Below are 23860 nucleotides of genomic sequence, written 5' to 3' on the forward strand. Positions count from 1 at the left end.
CATCCTTGTTACAGTTGAAAAGAACTTGGCAGAACTGTATCCATGTCCTAGGATACTGTGGAAGGCAGAACTTAAGAGGAATGAACTAGGATATCTGGCAGAAGAGCTACCTAGGCAGTAAAGCATTCAAGATGTTGCATAGCTTCTTTCAGTCACTTACAGTAAAATGAGAGAAGGGAGAAATACTTTAAAGATGACATTTATAATTTAAAAAGAAGCAGAATAAACAAATTATGAAAACTCTTAGCCTGGCCACATAAAATGTATGTTTGGGGGAGAATACTAAGGGTGTGGTCAAGTGATTGCTAAAAATGTTAGTATAGAAAGAAGCCAGGTTCTATTCATGAAAACAATGAGAATGACCCCAAAAACATTTCAGAGATCTAGGGAAGCTAGGACCTTGAGGGCAAGGTTTCCAGCAAGGTGCTTGTGAGACCTCAGCATTTGCTGCCCTGCAGCACCTTGGAACTCTGCTCCCTTAATTCTGGCATAGCGCCTCTCAGCCACCACAACTGTAGCTCAAGTGAGCCCAGCTGCAGCTCAACCCACTGCTCCAGAAGGTATAAGCTGTGTATCTTGGCAGTGTCCACATGGTGCTAATTCTGCAGGCACACAGAATGCAACAGGTATGAAGCCATGGTGGCTTCTGCCTAAATTTCAAAGGATGTTGAGGACAGCCTGGGGCCCAGGCAGAGACTTATCATGCGGCAGAGCCACCACAGAGAACCTACCACAGAGAGCCCCCACTATGCCTGGTGGAGCCATAGGATAGAGGCCATCATTCACAGAGTCCCCACTAGGGCAATGCCTAGTAAAGCCATGGGAGTGGGTAATCACCCCCTACCTCCCCACCCTGAGACCACAGAACTATAGGGGGCACAAGCATGTAACTCCAATCTGAGAAAGCCATGGGCATGAGACTGCAAACCATGAGAGCTGCTGAGTGGACTAAGCCCTGACGCTGCCTGAGGCCTTGAGAGCCCTACTTCTTCCCCACTGTGCCCCTGATGTGGGATATGGAGTCAAAGAAGATTATTCTTCTTAAGACTTACTGTTGTTTTCCTTGTGAGGTTTGAACTGATTTCCTTGGGCCTGTTACTCTTTTCTTATTGCCTATTTCTCCCTTTTGTAATGGGAATGTTCATCCTATGCCTGTCCCAACATTTTGGATGTAGATAACTTTTTTAATTTCACAGGCTCATAGCTGGTGGGGAATTTGCCTCAGGAGGAATCATGCCTTGAGTCTCACATATCTGATTCAGATGAGATTCTGGACTTTTGAGTAAGTGTTGAAACGAGTTAAGACTTTAGGCCTATTGGGATGAAATGAATGTATTTTGCATGTGAGAAGGACATGAATTTGAGGGAGCCAGGAGCAGAATGCTATGGTTTGAATGTGTCCCCAAAGTTCATGCATTAGAAACTTAATCTCAATGCAACCTTGTTGAGAGGTGGGACCTTTAAAGGGTGATTAGGTGAAGAGGGCTCTGCCCTCATGAATGGATTAATGCCATTATCACAGAAGTGGGTTACTTGTTCTGGAAGTAAATTCTGGATAAAAGGATGAGTTTGCTCCCCTTCCTCTCTCTCTTGTATGTGTGCTCTCTTGTCCTTCTGCCTTTTGGCGTGGGATGATGCATCAAGAAGGCCCTCACCAGATACAGGTCCCTTAACCTTGCAGATCCCAGCCTTCAGAACTGTAAGAAATAAATCACTGTTCTTTATAAATTACCTAGTCTCAGGTATTTTATTACCGCAACACAAATAGACTATGGCAATGTGTAAAGTGTCTTGCATGTACCACCACTCAAAAACTTATTTTATTCTTCTCAATTTATTTTCCAGCTTACAGTGTTCTACAAAAATAAATTTATAGAAAATTGTAAACTATCCCTTTTAAATATCCCCAGGTATTTTTTTTAAAAACTTTTAACCATTTCAGCCCAGGTGTGGTGGCTTACACCTATAATCCCAGCACTTTGGGAGGCCAAGGCAGGAGATCACTTGAGCTTAGGAGTTTGAGACCAGCCTTGGCAACACAGTGAGACCCTGTCTCTACAAAAAATACAAAAATCAGCCATGTGGGATGGTGCCCACCTGTAGTCCCAGCTACTCAGGAGGCTGAGGTGGGAGGATGGCTTGAGCCAGGGAGATAGAAGTTGCAGTGAGCCAAGATTGTGCCACTGCTTTTCAGCCTGGGCAACAAAGTCAGACTCTGTCTCAAAAAAATTAATAAAAATAAATATAAATAAGTAATAAACTTTAACCATTTAACATAGAAATTGTTTTAAAATGTACTTATTTCCCCATACTTGAAATACAGTAAACAATGATAACTATTTCTTAATGACTCATGGTTATTATCATAGTAATATATAACATTAAAAGTTTTTGTGTAGACTTATTAACACTCTCAAAGTGGTGTCATGCTGTTATCCCTTAAAACACAAAATAAGAGTCAGGCGTGGTGGCTTACGCCTATAATCCCAGCACTTTGGGAGGCCGAGGCAGGTGGATCACCTGAGGTCAGGAGTTCGAGACCAGCCAGACCAACATGGAGAAACCCCATCTCTACTAAAACTACAAAATTAGCCGGGCACAGTGGTGCATGCCTATAATCCCAGCTACTCGGGAGGCTGAGGCAGGAGAATCGCTTGAACCCGGGAGGCGGAGGTTACAGTGAGCCGAGATCACACCATTGCATTCCAGCCTGGGCAGCAAGGGTGAAACTCCATCTCAAAAAAAAAAGAAACCCACAAAATAAGAAAATGTTTATTTTACCTGCTACCTGTTCAAACTGTCAGGTGTCTTTTGATAGTTTTCAGTTTGCCTACCTCTAGAACTGTCCCCTTTCTAATTTTCTGTTTCTATGGTAATTCATTATGTTAAAACTGTTTTGAGGCCTAAGCTCTGATTTTCTATCTGGCCCAAATTCCTACCTAAGGGGTCTAGGGAGTTATGCCCTACAAACCATAGATTCTCATGAGATGGGTTTTATTTGACCCTGTATATTGTGATTTGCTTTTCAATCTGACTCTGGCATAACATTATGAAACAAGGAATACAATATTTAACCCCAAAATATATGTCCTTGCCATGCCTTGAAATTGCCCTGCAAAGTCTCTTGTGGGAATAATTCACATTCTATAGAGAATCCCCTTACCCCTTTGTTTTCTGTAGGGTCCAGCCCCACAGGGTGGGTGAGTTTCTCCCCGTGTGCAGCGACGAGAGAGTGTAGAAATAAAGACACAAGACAAAGAGATAAAAGAAAAGGCAGCTGGGCCGGGGGACCACTATGACCAATGCACCGAGACCGGTAGTGGCCCCGAATGTCTGGCTGCGCTGTTATTTATTGGATACAAAGCAAAAGGGGCAGGGTAAAGAGTGTGAGTCATCTCCAATGATAGGTAAGGTCACGTGGGTCACGTGTCCACCAGACAGGGGGCCCTTCCCTGCCTGGCAGCCGAGGCAGAGAGAGAGAGGAGACAAAGAGAAGGACAGCTTATGCCATTATTTCTGCATATCAGAGACTTTTAGTACTTTCACTAATTTATTACTGCTATCTAGAAGGCAGAGCCAGGTGTACAGGATGGAACATGAAGGCAGACTAGGAGTGTGACCACTGAAGCACAGCATCACAGTGAGACGGTTAGGCCTCCGGATAACTGTGGACGAGCCTGACTAATGTCAGGCCCTCCACAAGAGGTGGAGGAGTAGAGTCTTCTCTAAACTCCCCCAGGGAAAGGGAGACTCCCTTTCCCGGTCTGCTAAGTAGCTGGTGTTTTCCCTTGACACTTATGCTACCGCTAGACCACGGTCCGCCTGGCAACGGGCATCTTCCCAGACGCTGGCATTACCACTAGACCAAGGAGCCCTCTGGTGGCCCTGTCCGGGCATAACAGAAGGCTCGCACTCTTGTCTTCTGGTCACTTCTCACTGTGTCTCCTCAGCTCCTATCTCTGTATGGCCTGGTTTTTCCTAGGTTATGATTATAGAGTGAGGATTATTATAATATTGGAATAAAGAGTAATTGCTACAAACTAATGATTAATGATATTCATATATAATCACATCTAAGACCTATATCTGGTATAACTATTCTTGTTTTATATTTTACTATACTGGAACAGCTCCTGTCCTCGGTCTCTTTCCTTGGGGCCTGGGTGGCTTGCCGCCCACAGTTTTCCTTCCTTTCTTTCCAGATCCAGAAGATAATCAACTAAGAGCCAGGCATCCTTTCAGGTCCATTGAGAAACATTTTACAACCTGCTATCTCTCCAAAGTCTGCTATCTGAGAGATTCCTCTACACAATAAAACTTGGTCCCCATAATCCTTTATGTTAACCTGAACATTCCCAGGTCTTCAGATAAACTCAACCAATTGTCAACTAGAAAATGTTTAAATTTACCTACAGTCTGGAAGTCTCACCGCCTGCTTTGAGTTGTCCTGCCTTTCTGAACCAAACCATTGTACTTCTTAAATATATTTGATTGATGTCTCATGCCTCCCTAAAATATACAAAACCAAGCTGTACTCTGACTATCTTGGGCACATGTTCTCAGGACCTCCTGAGGGCTGTGTTCATGGGCCATGGTCACTCATATTTGGCTCAAAATAAATCTCTTCAAATATTTTAGAGTTTGGCTCTTTTCGCCAATAGTTTAAAAAATTAGAATAGGCTGAATATATCGTGGTTATATTCTTCATTATGTGCAATATGGCACAATACTATTATGACATTTAACATGTGATTCTATTAGTCAGACTCCCTTTAGCCCTCATTTATATTGCTCTTTCTCTTTCCAGACTCCTCCTTCTTCCTTTCCCCAAATCTATCACTACAACCAGAATGTTTCTAAAATAGGATTTGATCAGTACTCTCTAGGTTCAGAATGGTCAGCTCCACATTGCCTGAAGGAAAAAAATTAAACTCCTTAGCATTATAAAAAGGCCCTTCATAGTCTAGTCTCAATCCTCATTCCCTGCCATTCCCCAAGGCTTTAAGTCATAAATAACTACTGGCCAATCCTTAAATACAGCAAGCTCTTTTATATCAACCTAAGTACAGCCAGGCACAGTGACTTGTGCCTGCAATCCCAGCACTTTGGGAGGTTGAGATGAGAAGATTGCTTGAAGTCAGGAGTTCAAGTTCAGCCTGGGCAACAGAGCAAGACCCTGGCTCTACAAAAAATGTAAAAATTAGCCAGGCATGGTGGTGCAGGCCTGTAGACATAGCTTCTCAAGAGGCTGCAGCAAAAGGATCACTTGAACCCAAAGGTTTGTTATAGTAAGATATGATAGTGCCACTGCACTATAGTCTGGGTGACAGAGTGAGACCCTGTGAAAGAAAGAGAGAGAGAACAAAAAAAAAAGAAGAGAAAGCGGGAGGGAGGGAGGGAGGGAGGGAGGGAAGGAAATGACTGGTCAAGATCACAGCCAATGGCGTGCATACCAGATCCTTATCCTAACCACTATATCCAAAAAACATCTGCATTACTGCTATGGACATCAACATACCTTGCACAGGCATGTTCCCTTCATCTCGAATATCACTGCTAGGATTCTCCTGTTGCTAAAATCCTACTCCTTCTTTTAAGACAACGCTGAAATATTATTCCTGCAAATCCCATCTGGATTCTGTCTTTATCCCAACTCCCTTCTCTGTGTTCCCATGAACTACTCAATTGTTATTGCATGTATCACATTGCATCAAAATTATTTAATTAGAGTTCTGTTGCCCGAACATGGATGTGAGGTCCTTGAGGACAGATATAGCTTAATGTTCCTCATCTTTTTATCCCTAACACCTATAGAATGCCTATAATAAAGGAGGTAATGGGTTTTTCTTAAAAGGTTTAGATTCTTATATTTTATTTTATTTTTTATTTTATTATTATTATACTTTAAGTTTTAGGGTACATGTGCACATTGTGCAGGTTAGTTACATATGTATACATGTGCCATGCTGGTGTGCTGCACCCATTAACTCATCATTTAGCATTAGGTATATCTCCTAAAGCTATTCCTCCCCCCTCCCCCCACCCCACAACAATCCCCAGAGTGTGATGTTCCCCTTCCTGTGTCCATGTGTTCTCATTGTTCAATTCCCACCTATGAGTGAGAATATGCAGTGTTTGGTTTTTTGTTCTTGTGATAGTTTACTGAGAATGATGATTTCCAATTTCATCCATGTCCCTACAAAGGACATGAACTCATCATTTTTTATGGCTGCATAGTATTCCATGGTGTATATGTGCCACATTTTCTTAATCCAGTCTATCATTGTTGGACATTTGGGTTGGTTCCAAGTCTTTGCTATTGTGAATAGTGCCACAATAAACATACGTGTACATGTGTCTTTATAGCAGCATGATTTATAGTCCTTTGGGTATATACCCAGTAATGGGATGGCTGGGTCAAATGGTATTTCTAGTTCTAGATCCCTGAGGAATCGCCACACTGACTTCCGCAAGGGTTGAACTAGTTTACAGTCCCACCAACAGTGTAAAAGTGTTCCTATTTCTCCACATCCTCTCCAGCACCTGTTGTTTCCTGACTTTTTAATGATTGCCATTCTACCTGGTGTGAGATGGTATCTCATTGTGGTTTTGATTTGCATTTCTCTGATGGCCAGTGATGGTGAGCATTTTTTCATGTGTTTTTTGGCTGCATAAATGTCTTCTTTTGAGAAGTGTCTGTTCATGTCCTTCGCCCACTTTTCGATGGGGTTGTTTGTTTTTTTCTTGTAAATTTGTTTGAGTTCATTGTAGATTCTGGATATTAGCCCTTTGTCAGATGAGTAGGTTGCGAAAATTTTCTCCCATTTTGTAGGTTGCCTGTTCACTCTGATGGTAGTTTCCTTTGCTGTGCAGAAGCTCTTTAGTTTAATTAGATCCCATTTGTCAATTTTGGCTTTTGTTGCCATTGCTTTTGGTGTTTCAGACATGAGATTCTTATATTTTAATAAACTGTAAAAATTACCCTCCCACTCTGCTCTATGCCCTGCTCCTCTATTTAATTTTGTGTTAAGATAAATTACAAACCATTAAGACATAGAAAACATGGCTCACACCTGTAATCCCAACACTTTGGGAGGTCAAGGCAGGTGGATCACTTGAGGTCAGGAGTTTGAGACCAGCCTGGCCAACATGGTGAAACGCCATCTCTATTAAAAATACAAAAATTAGCCAGGCATGGTGGTGGGCGCCTGTAATCCCAGCTACTTGGGAGGCTGAGGCTGGAGAATTGCTTGAACCCAGGAGGCAGAGGTTGCAGTGAGCCAAGATTGTGCCACTGCACTCCAGCCTGGGTGACAGAGTGAAACTCTGTCTCAAAAAAAAGAAAAGAAAAAGATATAGAAAACAGAGAAATGTTTATTTATAGATATCAGTTTGAAATTTTCAGTCATAAGGAATTTAAAAACTTAAAATATATCAAAATTAAAGTTTAAAAAAATCCAAGTTTATCATCAAAATTTTATCATACAAACAGTATTGTCTTGGGAATAACAGAATACAATTTCAACAGAGTCAACAACAAATCAATAGTTTAACAAATATGTTAAACTGTTATGTCCTAGCCTTATATGAGAATTATCAAACAAAACATGCATTTACAAAAAGAAAAATAAGTGTCATCATAACAAGATACTACAGGAAACATGTATTAAAGATGCCTAACACTGACTTGCGGAATCAGAAAGGCCTGTAGCAAAAGTCACATCTAAACTGGAATGGTAAAAGATGAACTGCAGTTAGCTAGAGAAGCCTGGGAGAAGGGGTTGCAGGGAAGGAGGAAGAGGTATTCTAGGCAAAAATTACAGCGTTCCAAAGCCAGAAAATGACAGCAGATATGTTTAAGTAACTTAAAGAAGTTCATTTAGACTAGAAGAGAAAATGGAGAGTGAAGAGTAGCAAGAGATGCTGTGGGAGATTACAGGAAAACAGCTATATAGAAGAGTTTGCATTTTAATCTAAAAGTTGTGAGAAGAGAATCTAAAGAGAAAAGATTGAAGGATTTTATGCAGATGAGTATAGTAACCACCACCCTCCCCCAGCCCCCCAAAGAGATCTGCTTCCTAATTCCTGGAATTTGTGAATATGTTAACTGATAAAAGGAAGTTTCTAGTTGGGATTAAATTAAGGGTCTTGAGATGGAGAGATTATCCTGGATTGTCTCTTGGCCCCAGTGTAATCTTAAGAGTCCTTACAAGAGGGTGGCAGGAGGATCAGTGTCAGAGAGAGAAGATGTAAGTACAAAAGCAGAAGTCAGAGGAAGGGAAAATGATCTACTTCTGGCTTTAAAGATAGAGGAAGGGCTAAGAGCCAAGAAATGTAGGCGGCCTCTAGAAAGTAGAAAGAGCAAGGAAATGGACTCCCCCTCCAGAGCCTTTGGAAAAATGTAGACCTGCTGACACACTGATTTTAGCCCAGTGAAACTGATTTCAGACCTCCAGAACTGTGAGATAATACATTCGTGTTGTTTTAAGCTCCTAAATTTGTGGTGATGTTTTATATCAACATTAAGAAATGAATACAGAGTGATAGTCTCAGATTTATGTTTTCAAAAGATCACTCAGGCAACAATGTAGAGAAGAGGCTAGAAACAGCAAGGTTGGAGAAGGGTGACCAAATAGGAGGCTCTTATAAGAAATGAGATGAGAGAATTAAGGTATCCTGGGCTGGAGTGGCAGCCATGGGGATAGAAGAAGCAGATACATCCAAGAGGTATACAGCAAGGAGACATGGCAGATTTGATGACTGATTGGAAGGAAGGTAAGAGTTAAGAATGACTTTCATGTATCTAGCTTACATAGAGGGTGGATGTGGAGCTATTCACTGAAACCAGGAAGAACTGATTTAGAAAAGAAGATGGCGGCCGGGCACAGTGGTTCATGCCTGTAATCCCAGCACATTGGGAGGCCGAGGCTGGTGGATCACCTGAGGTCAGGAGTTTGAGACCAGCCTGGCCAACATGGAGAAAATCCCATCTCTACTAAAAATACAAAAATTAGTCGGGTGTGGTGGTGGGTGCCTATATTCTCAGCTACTCGGGAGGCTGAGGCAAGAGAATCACTTGAACCTGGGAGGCAGAGGTTGTAGTGAGCTGAGATTGCACCATTGCACTCCAGGGTAGGTGACAGCAAGACTCCGTCTCAAAAAAAAAAAAAAAAAAAGGCACAATTTGGGTACATTAAGTTTCAGGTGATTGAGGAAAACCTAACAAATGCTCTTATTCCATTCAAGCTGCTATAAAAAATTACCACAAGCTGAGAGGCTTATAAACAAGAGAAATTTATTTTCTGCTGGGCAGATTCAGTGTCCGGTAAGAGCCCACTTTCTGACTCATAGATGGTACCTTCTGGCTGTATCTTCACATGGTAGAAGGGGCAAGGAGTCTCCCTTGAGCTTCTCTTATAAGGGCACTGATCCCATTCATGAGGTCTCTGGCTGCCCTTGTGTAACCACCCCCTAAAGGCCCCACGTCCTAATACTATCACCTTGAAGGTGAGGACTTCAACATATGAATTTTGGAGAAGCACAACATGTAGATCACAGCAAATGCTCAGAAGGCGATAAGATATTTGAGTCCAAAGGTCTGGAGAGATATTTAGGCATGAGATGTAAATTTGGAAGTCATGAATATGTGAATAATAATCATAAAACCATGAAACTGGGTAAGTCATACAATAAGGAAATTCAGGATAAAAGGACAACCCAGAACATATCTTTGAAGAGCCATAGCATTTAGGAAATAAAAAAAGGAAGAGAAGTATATTTAAAAGACTCAGAAGGAAACCACAAAGACATAGGAAGAAAATCAGGAGATTGTGTAATCACAGAAGCAAAGAAAGGCAGTAATTCAATAATGACAGATATTCAGAAGTATCAAATAAATTGTGGACATTTCTCTTATTCAAATAAGAGAACTAACGTGTCCACTACATTTAACAATATGCCTGTTGTTGACTGTGTTAGGTTGGGTTCTCCAGAAACAGACACTGAGGCAAGGACTCATGTGCCAGTAATTTATTAAGAATGTGCTTCCAAGCCTGGGCAACATAGTGAAACCCCGTGTCTACCAAAAACATAAAAATTAGCTAAGTATGGTGGCAGAGGCCTATAGTATCAGCTACTTGGGAGGCTGAGGTGCGAGGATTGCTTGAACCCAGGAGGTAGAGGTTGCAGTGAGCCGAAATCGCACCACCACACTCCAGCCTAGGCAACAGAATGAGACCTTGTCTCAAAAAAAAAAAAAAAGAAAAGAAAGAAAGAAAAAGACAAAAAGAATCTGCTTCCAGAAGAAACCAGTAGAGCAGTGAGAAAAGGACAGAGAAGGGAAACCAAGCCAACCAACAGTGTGATTTCAGGCAAAGTTGTGTGGAAGGTAACTTCAACTAATCGTGCAAAGAAATTCTGGAGTTTAAGTTATATTCAGGTTTTTGCCAAATCAATGTGAAAGAGCTAGGCTTTCATACCTTCACACCATACACTCATTTAAGGGCTACCAGGCATTTTGGGTACTCTGTGTTTAAGAACAAAGCGCTCTAACAGCCTGAAGGTAGGCATAGAAAAAGAGTCCAGATGTGGGCCATTAGGCACACAGACCAGCAAAAGGTGAACACTGAAAGGTAAAAGGGATCCAAGACAATCTGTACAGAGAACCAACAAGATCTGCTCCAGTGACCTTGACAAGAGCAGTCTCAGCACAGTACTGGGCACAGAAATAAGATTGCAGCACATTGAGACATAGTGATGAAGAGAAGATAGTGAGCATAGGAAATTTGTTTTTCAACAGGTTTGGCTGTGAATAGAGAAGTGATATAGTGGTAGCTAGAAAAGATGAAGTCCAGGGGGAGTTTTTACAAAGATAGGAGAGACATGAGGAAGTTTAAATCCTCTTAGAAGAAGGCCATGGAGAGAAAAGTAATGAAGATACAGGAGATAAGTGCAAGGATGGGATCCAGGGAACAGATGGAGGAATTAGCTAGAGAATACCACTTCTGGCTTAAACAAAGGGAGTGAAAAGTAGATAAGTATAAATGCATATTTGGTAGCAGAAAGTTTAAAAAGATATCAATGGTTGGAGCTTGACCAATGTAACATGATTAAATGACTTTTCATATTCTTGGCACTTAAGTATTACACTAAATGGCAGGTATAGGTAGACCAACAAGATGTTGCTATTAACAAGAAAAGGATAGTTAAAAATGGCCTCTTTCTGCCTTTCCCAATACTAAATACACAGGAATATACATATTTAAAAACGAATATACTGGACAACATTGGACAGGCAGAGTCACAGTCAATATAATACCAGAATTTTGAAGGAATTATGCTAATTAAAGGTATTTGGAATTGGACTGAAGAAAACCTACTCAGGTAGTAAATGCCTTCTAGATTTGAATGCACCACTTTCATTTAGACTACCAGAACACAAGCTAGGGTAGTCAGGCAAGTGGAGGTATGGAAGACAGACCAAGCTGAAAGCAACCAAATACTGGACAAAGAGTAGTACTTATAAACTATCCTTCCAACTACAGATTTAAGAATAAAACTGCACCACCATGCCAGTGGACAAACAGCCAGGTTGCAAAGGCAACTTTCTTTTCCTTTTTATTTTTCATTTCATTTGTTATTATTATTATACTTTAAGTTCTAGGGTACATGTGCACAACGTGCAGGTTTGTTACATATGTATACATGTGCCATGTTGGTGTGCTGCACCCGTTAACTCCTCATTTACAAATATCTCCTAATGCTATCCCTCCCCCATCCCCTGACCCCACGACAGACCCCGGTGTGTGGTTCCCTATCCTGTGTCCAAGTGTTCTCATTGTTCACTTCCCACCTATGAGTGAGAATATGCGGTGTTTGGTTTTCTGTCCTTGCAATAGTTTGCTCTGAATGATGGTTTCTAGCTTCATCCATGTACCTACAAAGGACATGAACTCATCCTTTTTTATGGCTGCATAGTAGTCCATGGTGTATATGTGCTACATCTTCTTAATCCAGTCTATCATTGTTGGACATCTGGGTTGGTTCCAAGTCTTTGCTATTGTGAATAGTGCCACAATAAACATATGTGTGCATGTGTCTTTATAGCAGCATGATTTACAGTCCTTTGGGTATATGCCCAGTAAAGGGATGGCTGGGTTGAATGGTATTTCTAGTTCTAGATCCTTGAGGAACACACTGTCTTCCACAATGGTTGAACTAGTTTACAGTCCCACCAACAGTGTAAAAGCATTCTTATTTCTCCACATCCTCTCCAGCACCTGTTATTTCCTGACTTTTTAATGATTGCCATTCTAACTGATGTGAGATGGTATCTCATTGTGGTTTTGATTTGCATTTCTCTGACGGCCAGTGATAAGGAGTATTTTTTCATGTGTCTGTTGGATGCATAAATGTCTTCTTTTGCAAAGTGTCTGTTCATATCCTTTGCCCACTTTTTGATGGGGTTGTTTGATTTTTTCTTGTACATTTGTTTAAGTTCTTTGTAGATTCTGGATATTAGCGCTTTGTCAGATGGGTAGATTGTAAAATTTTCTCCCATTCTGTAGGTTGCCTGTTCACTCTGATGATAGTTTCTTTTGCTGAGCAGAATCTCTTTAGTTTAATTAGATCCTATTTGTCAATTTTGGCTTTTGTTGCCATTGCTTTTGGTGTTTTAGTCATGAAGTCCTTGCCCATGCCTATGTCCTGAATGGTATTGCTTAGGTTTTCTTCTAGGGTTCTTAAGGTTTTAGGTCTAACATTTGAGTCTTTAATCCATGTTGAATTAATTTTTGTATAAGGTGTAAGGAAGGGATCCACTTTCAGCTTTCTACATATGGCTAGCCAGTTTTCCCAGCACCATTTATTAAATAGGGAATCCTTTCCTCATTTCTTGTTTTTGTCAGGTTTGTCAAAGATTAGATGGTTGTAGATGTATGGTATTATTTCTGAGGGCTCTATTCTGTTCCATTGGTCTATATATCTGTTTTGGTACCAGTGCCATGCTGTTTTGGTTACTGTAGGCTTGTAGTGTAGTTTGAAGTCATGTAGTGTGATGCCTCCATCTTTGTTCTTTTGGTTTAGGATTGTCTGGTTAATGCGAGCTCTTTTTTGGTTCCATATGAACTTTAAAGTAGTTTTTTCCAATTCTGTGAAGAAAGTCATTGGTAGCTTGAAGGGGATGGCACTGAATATATAAAATACCTTGGGCAGTATGGCAATTTTCACAATATTGATTCTTCCTATCCATGAGCATGGAATGTTCTTCCATTTGTTTGTGTCCTCTTTTATTTCGTTGAGCAGTGGTTTGTAGTTCTACTGGAAGACATCCTTCACATCCCTTGTAAGTTGGATTCCTAGGTATTTTATTCTCTTTGAAGCAATTGTGAATGGGAGTTCACTCATGAGTTGGCTCTCTGTATGTCTGTTATTGGTGTTTAGGAATGCTTGATTTTTGCACATTGATTTGGTATCCAGAGACTTTGCTGAAGTTGCTTATCAGCTTAAGGAGATTTTGGGCTGAGACGATGGGGTTTTCTAAGTAAACAATCATGACATCTGCAAACAGGGACAATTTGACTTCCTCTTTTCCTAATTGAATACCCTTTATTTCTTTCTTTTGCCTGCTTGCCCTGACCAGAACTGCCAACACTATGTTGAATAGGAGTGGTGAGAGAGGGCATCCCTGTCTTGTGCCAGGTTTCAAGGGAATGCTTCCAGTTTTTGCCCATTCAGTATGATATTGGCTGTGGGTGTGTCATAAATAGCTCTTATTATTTTGAGATACGTTCCATCAATATCTAGTTTATTGAGAGTTTTTAGCATGAAGGGCTGTGGAATTTTGCTGAAGGCCTTTTCTGCATCTATTGAGATAATCATGAGTTTTTGCCTTTGGTTCTGTTTATGTGATGGATTACATATATTGCTTCAAAGTATGTTGAACCACCCTTGCATCCCAGGGAGAAAGCCGACTTGATCATGGTGGATAAGCTTTTTGATGTGCTGCTGGATTCAGTTTGCCAGTATTTTATTGAGGATTTTTGCATCGATGTTCATCAGGGATATTGGTCTAAAATTCTCTTTTTTTATTGTGTCTCTGCCAGGCTTTGGTATCAGGATGTTGCCGGCCTCATAAAATGAGTTAGGGAGGATTCCCTCTTTTTCTATTGATCGGAATAATTTCAGAAGGAATGGTACCAGCTCCTCCTTGCAACTCTGGTAGAATTCGGCTGTGAATCCATATGGTCCTGGACTTTTTTGGTTGGTAGGCTATTATTTATTGCCTTAATTTCAGAGCCTGTTATTGGTCTATTCAGAGATTCAACTTCTTCCTGGTTTAGTCTTGGGAGGGTGTATGTGTCCAGGAATTTATCCATTTCTTCTAGATTTTCTAGTTTATTTGCATAGAGGTGTTTATAGTATTCTCTGATGGTAGTTTGCATTCCTGTGGAATTGGTGGTAATATCCACTTTATCATTTTTTATTGCATCTATTTGATTCTTCTCTCTTTTCTTCTTTATTAATCTTGCTAGTGGTCCATCAATTTTGTTGATCTTTTCAAAAAACCAGCTCCTTGATTCATTGATTTTTTGAAGGGTTTTTTGTGTCTCTATGTCCTTCAGTTCTGCTCTGATCTTAGTTATTTCTTATCTTCTGCTAGCTTTTGAATGGGTTTGCTCCTGCTTCTCTAGTTCTTTTAATTGTGATGTTAGGGTGTCAATTTTAGATCTTTCCTGCTTTCTCTTGTGGGCATTTAGTGCTATAAACTTCCCTCTACACACTGCTTTAAATGTGTGCCAGAGATTCTGGTATGTTTTCTCTTTGTTCTCATTGGTTTCAAAGAACATCTTTATTTCTGCCTTCATTTCGTTATGTACCCAGTAGTCATTCAGGAGCAGGTTGTTCAGTTTCCATGTAGTTTCACGGTTTTGAGTGTGTTTCTTAATCCTCAGTTCTAGTTTGATTGCACTGTGGTCTGAGAGACAGTTTGTTATAATTTCTGTTCTTTTACATTTGCTGAGGAGTGCTTTACTTCCAACTATGTGGCCAATTTTGGAATAAGTGTGATGTGGTGCTGAGAAAATGTATATTCTGCTGCTTTGGGGTGGAGAGTTCTGTAGATATCTATTAGGTCCACTTGGTGCAGAGCTGAGTTAATTCCTGGATATCCTTGTTAAGTTTGTGTCTCGATCTGTCTAATGTTGACAGTGGGGTGTTAAAGTCTCTGATTATTATTGTGTGGGAGTCTAAGTCTCTTTGTAGGTCTCTAAGCACTTGCTTTATGAATCTGGGTGCTCCTGTTTTGGGTGCATATATATTTAGGAGAGTTAGCTCTCCTTGTTGAATTGACCCCTTTACCATTATGTAATGGCCTTCTTTGTCTCTTTTGATCTTTGTTGGTTTAAAATCTGTTTTATCAGAGACTAGGATTGCAACCCCTGCTTTTTTTGTTTTCCATTTGCTTGGTACACCTTCCTCCATCCCTTTATTGTGAGCCTATGTGTGTCTCTGCAAGTGACATGGGTCTCCTGAATACAGCACATTGATGGGTCTTGACTCTTTATCCAACTTGCCAGTCTGTGTCTTTTAATTGGGGCATTTAGCCCATTTACATTTAAAGTTAATATGGTTATGTGTGAATTTGATCCTGTCATTATGATGTTAGCTGGTGATTTTGCTCTTCAGTTGGTGAAGTTTCTTCCTAGCATTGATGGTCTTTACAATTTGGCATGATTTTGCAGTGGCTGGTACTGGTTGTTCCTTTCCATGTTTAGTGCTTTCTTCAGGAGCTCTTGTAAGGCAGGCCTGGTGGTGACAGAATCTCTCAGCATTTGTTTGTCTTAAAGGATTTTATTTCTCCTTCACTTATGAAGCTTAGTTTGGCTGGATATGAAATTCTGGGTTGAAAATTCTTTTCTTTAAGAATGTTGAATATTGGCCCCCACTCTCTTCTGGCTTGTAGTTTCTGCTGGGAGATCCGCTGTTAGTCTGATGGGCTTCCCTTTGTGGGTAACCTGACCTTTCTCTCTGGTTGCCCTTAACATTTTTTCCTTCATTTCAACTTTGGTAAATCTGACAATTATGTGTCTTGGAATTGCTCTTCTTGAGGAGTATCTTTGTGGCGTTCTCTGTATTTCCTGAATTTGAATTGTTGGCCTGCCTTGCTAGGCTGGGGAAGTTCTCCTAGATAATATCCTGAAGAGTGTTTTCCAACTTGGTTCCATTCTCCCCGTCACTTACAGGTACACCAATGAGATGTAGATTTGGTTTTTTCACATAGTGCCACATTTCTTGTAGGCTTTGTTCAGTTTTTTTTACCCATTTTTCTCTAAACTTGTCTTTTTGCTTCATTTCATTCATTTGATCTTCAATCACTGATAGCCTTTCTTCCACTTGATCAAATCAGCTACTGAAGCTTATGCACGCGTCACGAAGTTCTCGTGCCACGGTTTTCAGCTCCATCAGGTCACTTAAAGACTTCTCTACAATGTTTGTTCTAGTTAGCCATATGTCTCATCTTTTTTCAAGGTTTTTAGCTTCTTTGTTATGGGTTCCACCATCCTCCTTTAGCTTGGAGAAGTCTGCTATTACCAATCGTCTGAAGCCTTATTCTCTCAACTCGTCAATGTCATTCTCCTTCCAGCTTTGTTCCGTTGCTGGCGAGGAGCTGCGTTCCTGTGGAGGAGAAAAGGCGCTCTGATTTTTAGAATTTTCAGCTTTTCTGCTCTGGTTTCTCCCCATCTTTGTGGCTTTGTCTACCTTTGGTCTTTGATGATGGTGGTGTACAGATGGGGTTTTGGCGTGGATGTCCTTTCTGTTTGTTAGTTTTCCTTCTATCAGTCAGGACCCTCAGCTGCAGTTCTGTTGGTGTTTGCTGGAGGTCCAATCCAGACCCTGTTTGCCTGGGTATCACCAGCAGAGGCTGCGGAAAAGCAAATATTGCAGAACGGCAGATGTTGCTGCCTGATTCTTCCTCTGGAAGCTTTGTCTCAGAGGGGCATCCGGCTGTATGAGGTGTCAGTCGGCCCCTACTGGGAGGTGCCTCCCAGTTAGGCTACTTGGGGGTCATGGCCCCACTTGGGGAGGCAGTCTGTCCATTCTCAGATCTCAAACTCCGTGCTGGGAGAACACCACTCTCTTCAAAGCTGTCAGACAGGGATGTTTAAGTCTGCAGAAGTTTCTGCTGCCTTTTGTTCCGCTATGCCCTGCCCCTAGAGGTGGAGTCTACAGAGGCAAGGCAGGCCTCCTTGAGCTGCGGTGGGCTCCACCCAGTTTGAGCTTCCTGGCCACTTTGTTTACCTACTCAAGCCTCAGCAAAGCCAGATGCCCCTCCCCCAGCCTCGCTGCCACCTTGCAGTTTGGTCTCAGACTGCTGTGCTAGCAGTGAGCGAGGCTCCATGGACGTGGGACCCTCCAAGCCACGTGCGGGATATAATCTCCTGGTGTGCTGTTTGCTAAGGCCTTTGGAAGAGCACAGTATTAGGGTGGGAGTGTCCCAATTTTCCAGGTACCGTCTGTCATGGCTTCCCTTTGCTGGGAAAGGGAATTCCCTGAACCCATGTGCTTCCCAGGTGAGGCAATGCCCCGCCCTGCTCCATGGGCTGTACCCACTGTCTGACAAGCCCCAGAGAGATGAACCCGGCACCTCAGTTGGAAATGCAGAAATCACCCGTCTTCTGTGTCGCTCATGCTGGGAGCTGCAGACTGGAGCTGTTCCTATTTGGCCATCTTGGAACCTCCCCTCTTTTCCTTTTTAAAAAAAATTATTTTGGATTTACAGGGTACATGTGCAGGTTTGTTGCATAGATACATTGTTTGATGCTGAAGTTTGGGCTTTGATTGAATCCAGCACTCAGATAGTAAACATGTTACCCAATAGTTTTGAACCCTTGCCCCATTCCTCTCCCCTTTTGGAGTCCCCAATAGCTATTGTTCCCATCTTTATATCCCCATGTGTACCCAATGTTTAGCTCCCATATATAAGTAAGAACATGCAATATTTGGTTTTCTGTTTCTGCATTCATTCACTTAGAATAATGGCCTCCAGCTACATCCATGCTGCCAAAAAGAACATGATTTCATTCTTTTTATAACAGCATAGTATTCCAAGGTGTATATGTACCAAATTTTTTCTTCACCCAGTCCACTGTTGATGGGCACCTGGGTTCATTCCATGTCTTTGCTGCCGTGAATAATGTTGCAATAAACATGTGAGTGCAGGTGTCTTTTTGGGAGAACAATTTATTTATGTTTGGGTATATATCCAGTAATGGGATTGCTGGGTTGAATGGTAATTCTATTTTTAGTTCTCTGAGAAACCTCCAAACTGCTTTCCACAGAGGCTGAACTAATTTACAATCCTAAGAACAATGTATGAGCATTTCCTTCTCTCTGCAGACTTGCCAACATCTGTTATTTTTTGACTTCTTAATAATAGCTATTCCAACTGGTGTGAGATGGCATCTCATTGTGGTTTTGATTTGTACTTTTCTGAGGATTAGTGACATTGAGCATTTTTTCATATATTTATTGGTCACTTGTATGTCTTTCTTTTGAGAAGCATCTGTTGATGTACTTTGCCCAGGGAAATTTTCTTATTCAAATAAGGGAACTAATGTGCCCATTAAATTTAACAATATGGACAGTGGGTGTTAAAGTCTCCTATTATTATTGTGTGGGAGTCTGTCTCCTTGTAGGTCTCTAAGAACTTCTTTTATGAATCTGGGTGCTCCTGTATTGGGTGCATGTATATTTAGGATAGTTAGCTCTTCTTGTTGTATTGATCCCTTTACCATTATATAATGCCCTTCTTTGTCTCTTTTGATCTTTGTTGGTTTAAAGTCCATTTTATCAGAGACTAGGATTGCAATCTCTGCTTTTTACTTTACTTTTTTTTTTTTTTTTTTTTTGCTTTCCATTTTCTTGGTAAATATTCCTCCATCCCTTTATTTTGAGCCTATGTGTGTCTTTGCATGTGAGATGGGTCTCCTGAATACAGCACACTGATGGGTCTTGACTCATTATCCAATTTGTCAGTCTGTGTCTTTTAATTGGGGCATTTAGCCCATTTACATTTAAGGTTAATATTGTTATGTGTGAATTTGATCCTATCATCATGATGCTAGCTGGTTATTCTGCACATTAGTTGATGCAGTTTCTTCACTGTGTTGTTGGTGTTTATATTATGGTGTATTTTTACAGTGCCTGGTACTGGTTTTTCCTTTCCATATTTAATGCTTCCTTCAGGAGTTCTTGCAAGGCAGGCCTGATGGTGACAAAATCCCTCAGCATTTGCTTGTCTGTAAAGGATTTTATTTCTCCTTCACTTATGAAATTAAGTTTGGCTGGATGAAATTCTGGGTTAAAAATTCTTTTCTTGAAGAATATTGAATATTGGCCCCCACTATCTTCTTGCTTGTAGGGTTTCTGCACAGAGATCCGCTGTTAGTCTCATGGGCTTCCCTTTGTAAATAACCTGACCTTTCTCTCTGGCTGCCCTTAACATTTTTTTCTTTCGTTTCAACCTTGGCGAATCTGACAATAATGAGACAGAAAATTAACAAGGATATTCAGGACTTGAACCCAGCTCTGAACCAAGTGGACCTAATAGACATCTATAGAACTCTCTACCCCAAATCAACAGATTATACATTCTTCTCAGCACCACATAGCACTTATTCTAAAATCGACCACATAATTGGAAGTAAAACACTCTTCAGCAAATGGAACAGAATGGAAATCATAACAGTCTCTCAGACCATAGTGCAATCAAATTAGAACTCAGGATTAAGAAACTCACTCAAAACTGCACAACTGCATGGAAAGTAAACAACCTCCTCCTGAATGACTACTGGGTAAATAACAAAATTAAGTCAGAAACAAAGAAGTACTTTGAAACCAATGAAAACAAAGAGACAATGTACCAGAATCTCTGGGACAGAGCTAAACCAGGGTTAAGAGGGAAATTTATAGCACTAAATGCCCACATCAGAGAGTGGAAAAGATCTCAGATCGACACCCTAACATCACAATTAAAAGAATTAGAGAAGCAACAGCAAACAAATTCAAAAGCTAGCAGAAGACAAGAAATAACTAAGATCAGAGCAGAACTGAAGGAGACAGAGACATGAAAAACCCTTCGAAAACTCCATGAACCCAGAAGCTGGTTTTTTGAAAAGATTAACAAAATAGACCACTATGCAGACTAATAAAGAAGAAAAGGGAAAAGAATCAAATAGACACAATAAAAAATGATAAAGGTGATATCACCACCGATCCCACAGAAATACAAACTAACATCAGAGAATACTATAAACACCTCTACACAAATAAACTAGAAAATCTAGAAGAAATGGATAAATTCCTGGACACATACACCCTCCCAAGACTAAACCAGGAAGAAGTTGAATCTGTGACTAGACCAATAACAAGTTCTGAAATTGAGGGAGTAATTAATAGCCCACCAACCAAAAAAAGCTCAGGACCAGACGGATTCACAGCCGAATTCTACCAGAGGTACAAGGAGGAGCTGGTACCATTCCTTTTGAAACTGTTCCAAACAATAGAATAAGAGGGACTCCTCCCTAACTCATTTTATGAGGGCAGTATCATCCTGATTCCAAAACCTGGCAGAGACACAACAAAAAAAGAAAATTTCAGGCCAATATCCTTGATGAACATTGATGCGAAAATCCTCAATAAAATACTGGCAAACCGAATCCAGCAGCACATCAAAAAGCTTATCCACCACAATCAAGTTGGCTTTATCCCTGGGATGGAAAGCTAGTTCAACATATGCAAATCACTAAATGTAATCTGTCACATAAACAGAACCAATGACAAAAACCACATGATTATCTCAATACATGCAGAAAAGGCCTTCGATAAAATTCAACACCCTTCATACTAAAAAACTGTCAATAAACTAGGTATTGATGGAACCTATCTCAAAATAGTAAGAGCTATTTATGACAAACCCACAGCCAATATCATATTGAATGGGCAAAAACTGGAAGCATTCCCTTTGAAAACCGGCACAAGACAAGGATGTCCTTTCTCACCACTCCTATTCAACATAGTATTGGAAGTTCTGGCCAGGGCAATCAGGCAAGAGAAAGAAATAAAGGGTATTCAGATAGGAAGAGAGAAAGTCAAATTGTCTCTGTTTGCAGATGACATGATTATATATTTAGAAAACCCCATCGTCTCAGCTCAAAAACTCCTTAAGCTGATAAACAACTTCAGCAAAATCTCAGGACACAAAATTAATGTGCAAAAATCACAAGCATTCCTATACACCAATAATAGACAAGCAGAGAGCCAAATCATGAGTGAACTCCCATTCACAACCGCTATGAAGAAAATAAAACACCTAGGAATACAACTTACAAGGGAAGTGAAGGACCTCTTCAATGAGAACTACAAAAAGAACTCAAGGAAATAAGAGAGGACACAAACAAATGGAAAAACATTCCATGCTCATAGATAGGAAGAATCAATATTGTGAAAATGGCCATACTGCCCAAAGTAATTTATAGATTCAATGTTATTCCCATTTAGCTACCATTGACTTTCTTCACAGAACTAGAAAAAAAAATACTTTAAATTTCATATGGAATGAAAGAAGAGATCATATAGCCAAAACAATCCTAAGCAAAAAAAAAAAAACAAAGCTGAAGGTATTATGCTACCTGACTTCAAACTACTACAAGGCTACAGTAACTAAAACAGTATGGTACTGGTACCAAAACAGATATATAGACCAATGGAACAGAACAGAGACCTCAGAAATAACACCACATATGTTCGACAAACCTAACAAAAGCAAGCAATGGGGAAAGGATTCCCTGTTTAATAAATAGTGCTAGGAAAACTGGCTAGACATAAGAAGAAAGCTGAAACTGGATCCCTTCCTTACACCTTATACAAAAATTAACTCAAGATGGATTAAAGACTTAAATGTAAGACCTAAAACCATACAAACCCTAGAAGAAAACCTAGGCAATACCATTCAGGACACAGGCATAGGCAAAGACTTCATGACTACAACACCAAAAGCAATGGCAACAAAAGCCAAAATTGACAAGTGGGATCTAATTAAACTAAAGCGCTTCTGCTCAGCAAAAGAAACTATCATCAGAGTGAACAGGCAACCTACAGAATGGGAGAAAATTTTTACAATCTACCCATCTGACAAAGCTCTAAAATCCAGAATCCACAAGGAACTTAAAGAAATTTACAAGAAAAAAACAACCCCATCAAAAAGTGGGCAGAGGATATGAACAGACACTTCTCAAAAGAAGACATTTGTGCGGCCATCAAACATATGAAAAAAAGCTCATCATCACTGGTCATTAGAGAAATGCAAATCAAAACCACAATGAGATACCAGCTCAAACCAGTTAGAATGTCGATCATTAAAAAGTAAGGAAACAACAGATGCTGGAGAGGATGTGGAGAAATAGGAACACTTTACGCTGTTGGTGGGAGTCTAAATTAGTTCAACCATTGTGGAAGACAGTGTGGCGATTCCTCAAGGATCTAGAACCAGAAATATCATTCGACCCAGCAATCCCATTACTGAGTATATACCAAAAAAATTATAAATCTTTCTACTATAAAGACACATGCACGTGTATGTTTACTGCAGCACTACTTACAATAGCAAAGGCTTGGAACCAACCCAAATGCCCATCAATGATAGATTGGATAAAGAAAATGTGGCACATATACACCATGGAATACTATGCAGCCATTAAAAAGAATGAGTTCATGACCTCTGCAGGGACATGGATGAAGCTGGGAACCATCATCCTCAGCAAACTAATGCAGGAACAGAAAACCAAACACTGCATGTTTTCACTCATAAGTGGGAGTTGAACAATGAGAACACATGGGCACAGGGAGGGGAACATCACACACTGGGGCCTGTCAGTGGGTGGAGGGAAAGGGGAGGGAGAGCATTAGGACAAATTCCCAATGCATGCAAGGCTTAAAACCTAGATGATGGGTTGATAGGTGCAGCAAACTACCATGGCACACGTATACCTATGTGACAAACCTGCATGTTCAGCACATTTCAGCACATGTATTCCAGAACTTAAAGTAAAGAAAAAAAAATTAGCAATATGCCTGTTGGTGACTGTGTTAGGTTGAGTTCTCCAGAAACAGACCCTGAGGCAAGGGCAATTTTCTTATCCCAAGTTATGGGTTGAATTGTGACCCCCAAATGATACTGTGAAGTCTTAACTCTGGGTATCTGTTAGTGTGACCTTATTTGGAAATTGCATCTTTGCAAATGTAATCAAGCTAATGTGAGGTTATTAAGGTAGGTCTTAATACAATACGACTAGTGTCTTTATAAGACGACAATGTGAAGACACACAGGGAGAAAACCATATGACAATAGAAGCAGAGATTGCAATGACAAACCTGTGAGCCAAGGCCCATCATGGACTGACAGCGACCACCAAAAGCTAGAAAGGGGCAAAGGATTCTCCCCTATAGGTTTCAGAGGGAGCATGGCTTTTCTGACACCTTATTTTGAGTTTGTAGCTTCCAGAACTATAAGACAAAAACTTTCTGTTGTTTTAAACCATGGAGTAGGTACTAGTTTTTAGAACAGCCTAGGAAACTAATACATCCTATCCATTGATAATTACGTAGTCTGGACAAATCTTCCCATCTTTGAGGATTACCATGGAGAAAAAGAATGTAAAGCATCTATGAACAACAACAACAAAAACAACAACAACAAAAAACAGAAAAAAATGGAAAAGAAAAGCATACAGGAAATCAAAATACATTACATAATGTACCCCTGAAATTATTTACCACAGGACTCAGTAGAAAATTTCAGGAA

At 40.5% G+C, this 23860-nt stretch overlaps 1 protein-coding gene across 4 annotated transcripts in view; it reads right to left on the reverse strand.

The window, feature by feature from the left end:
* MSH4 (mutS homolog 4) overlaps positions 1 to 23860 on the reverse strand; it is a 121590-nt gene that overhangs the window by 68879 nt on the left and 28851 nt on the right. The window lies entirely within an intron of this gene.

Source organism: Pan paniscus, chromosome 1 (genome assembly GCF_029289425.2).
Source record: "Pan paniscus chromosome 1, NHGRI_mPanPan1-v2.0_pri, whole genome shotgun sequence".
In the NCBI taxonomy this organism is placed as follows: Eukaryota; Metazoa; Chordata; class Mammalia; order Primates; family Hominidae; genus Pan; species Pan paniscus.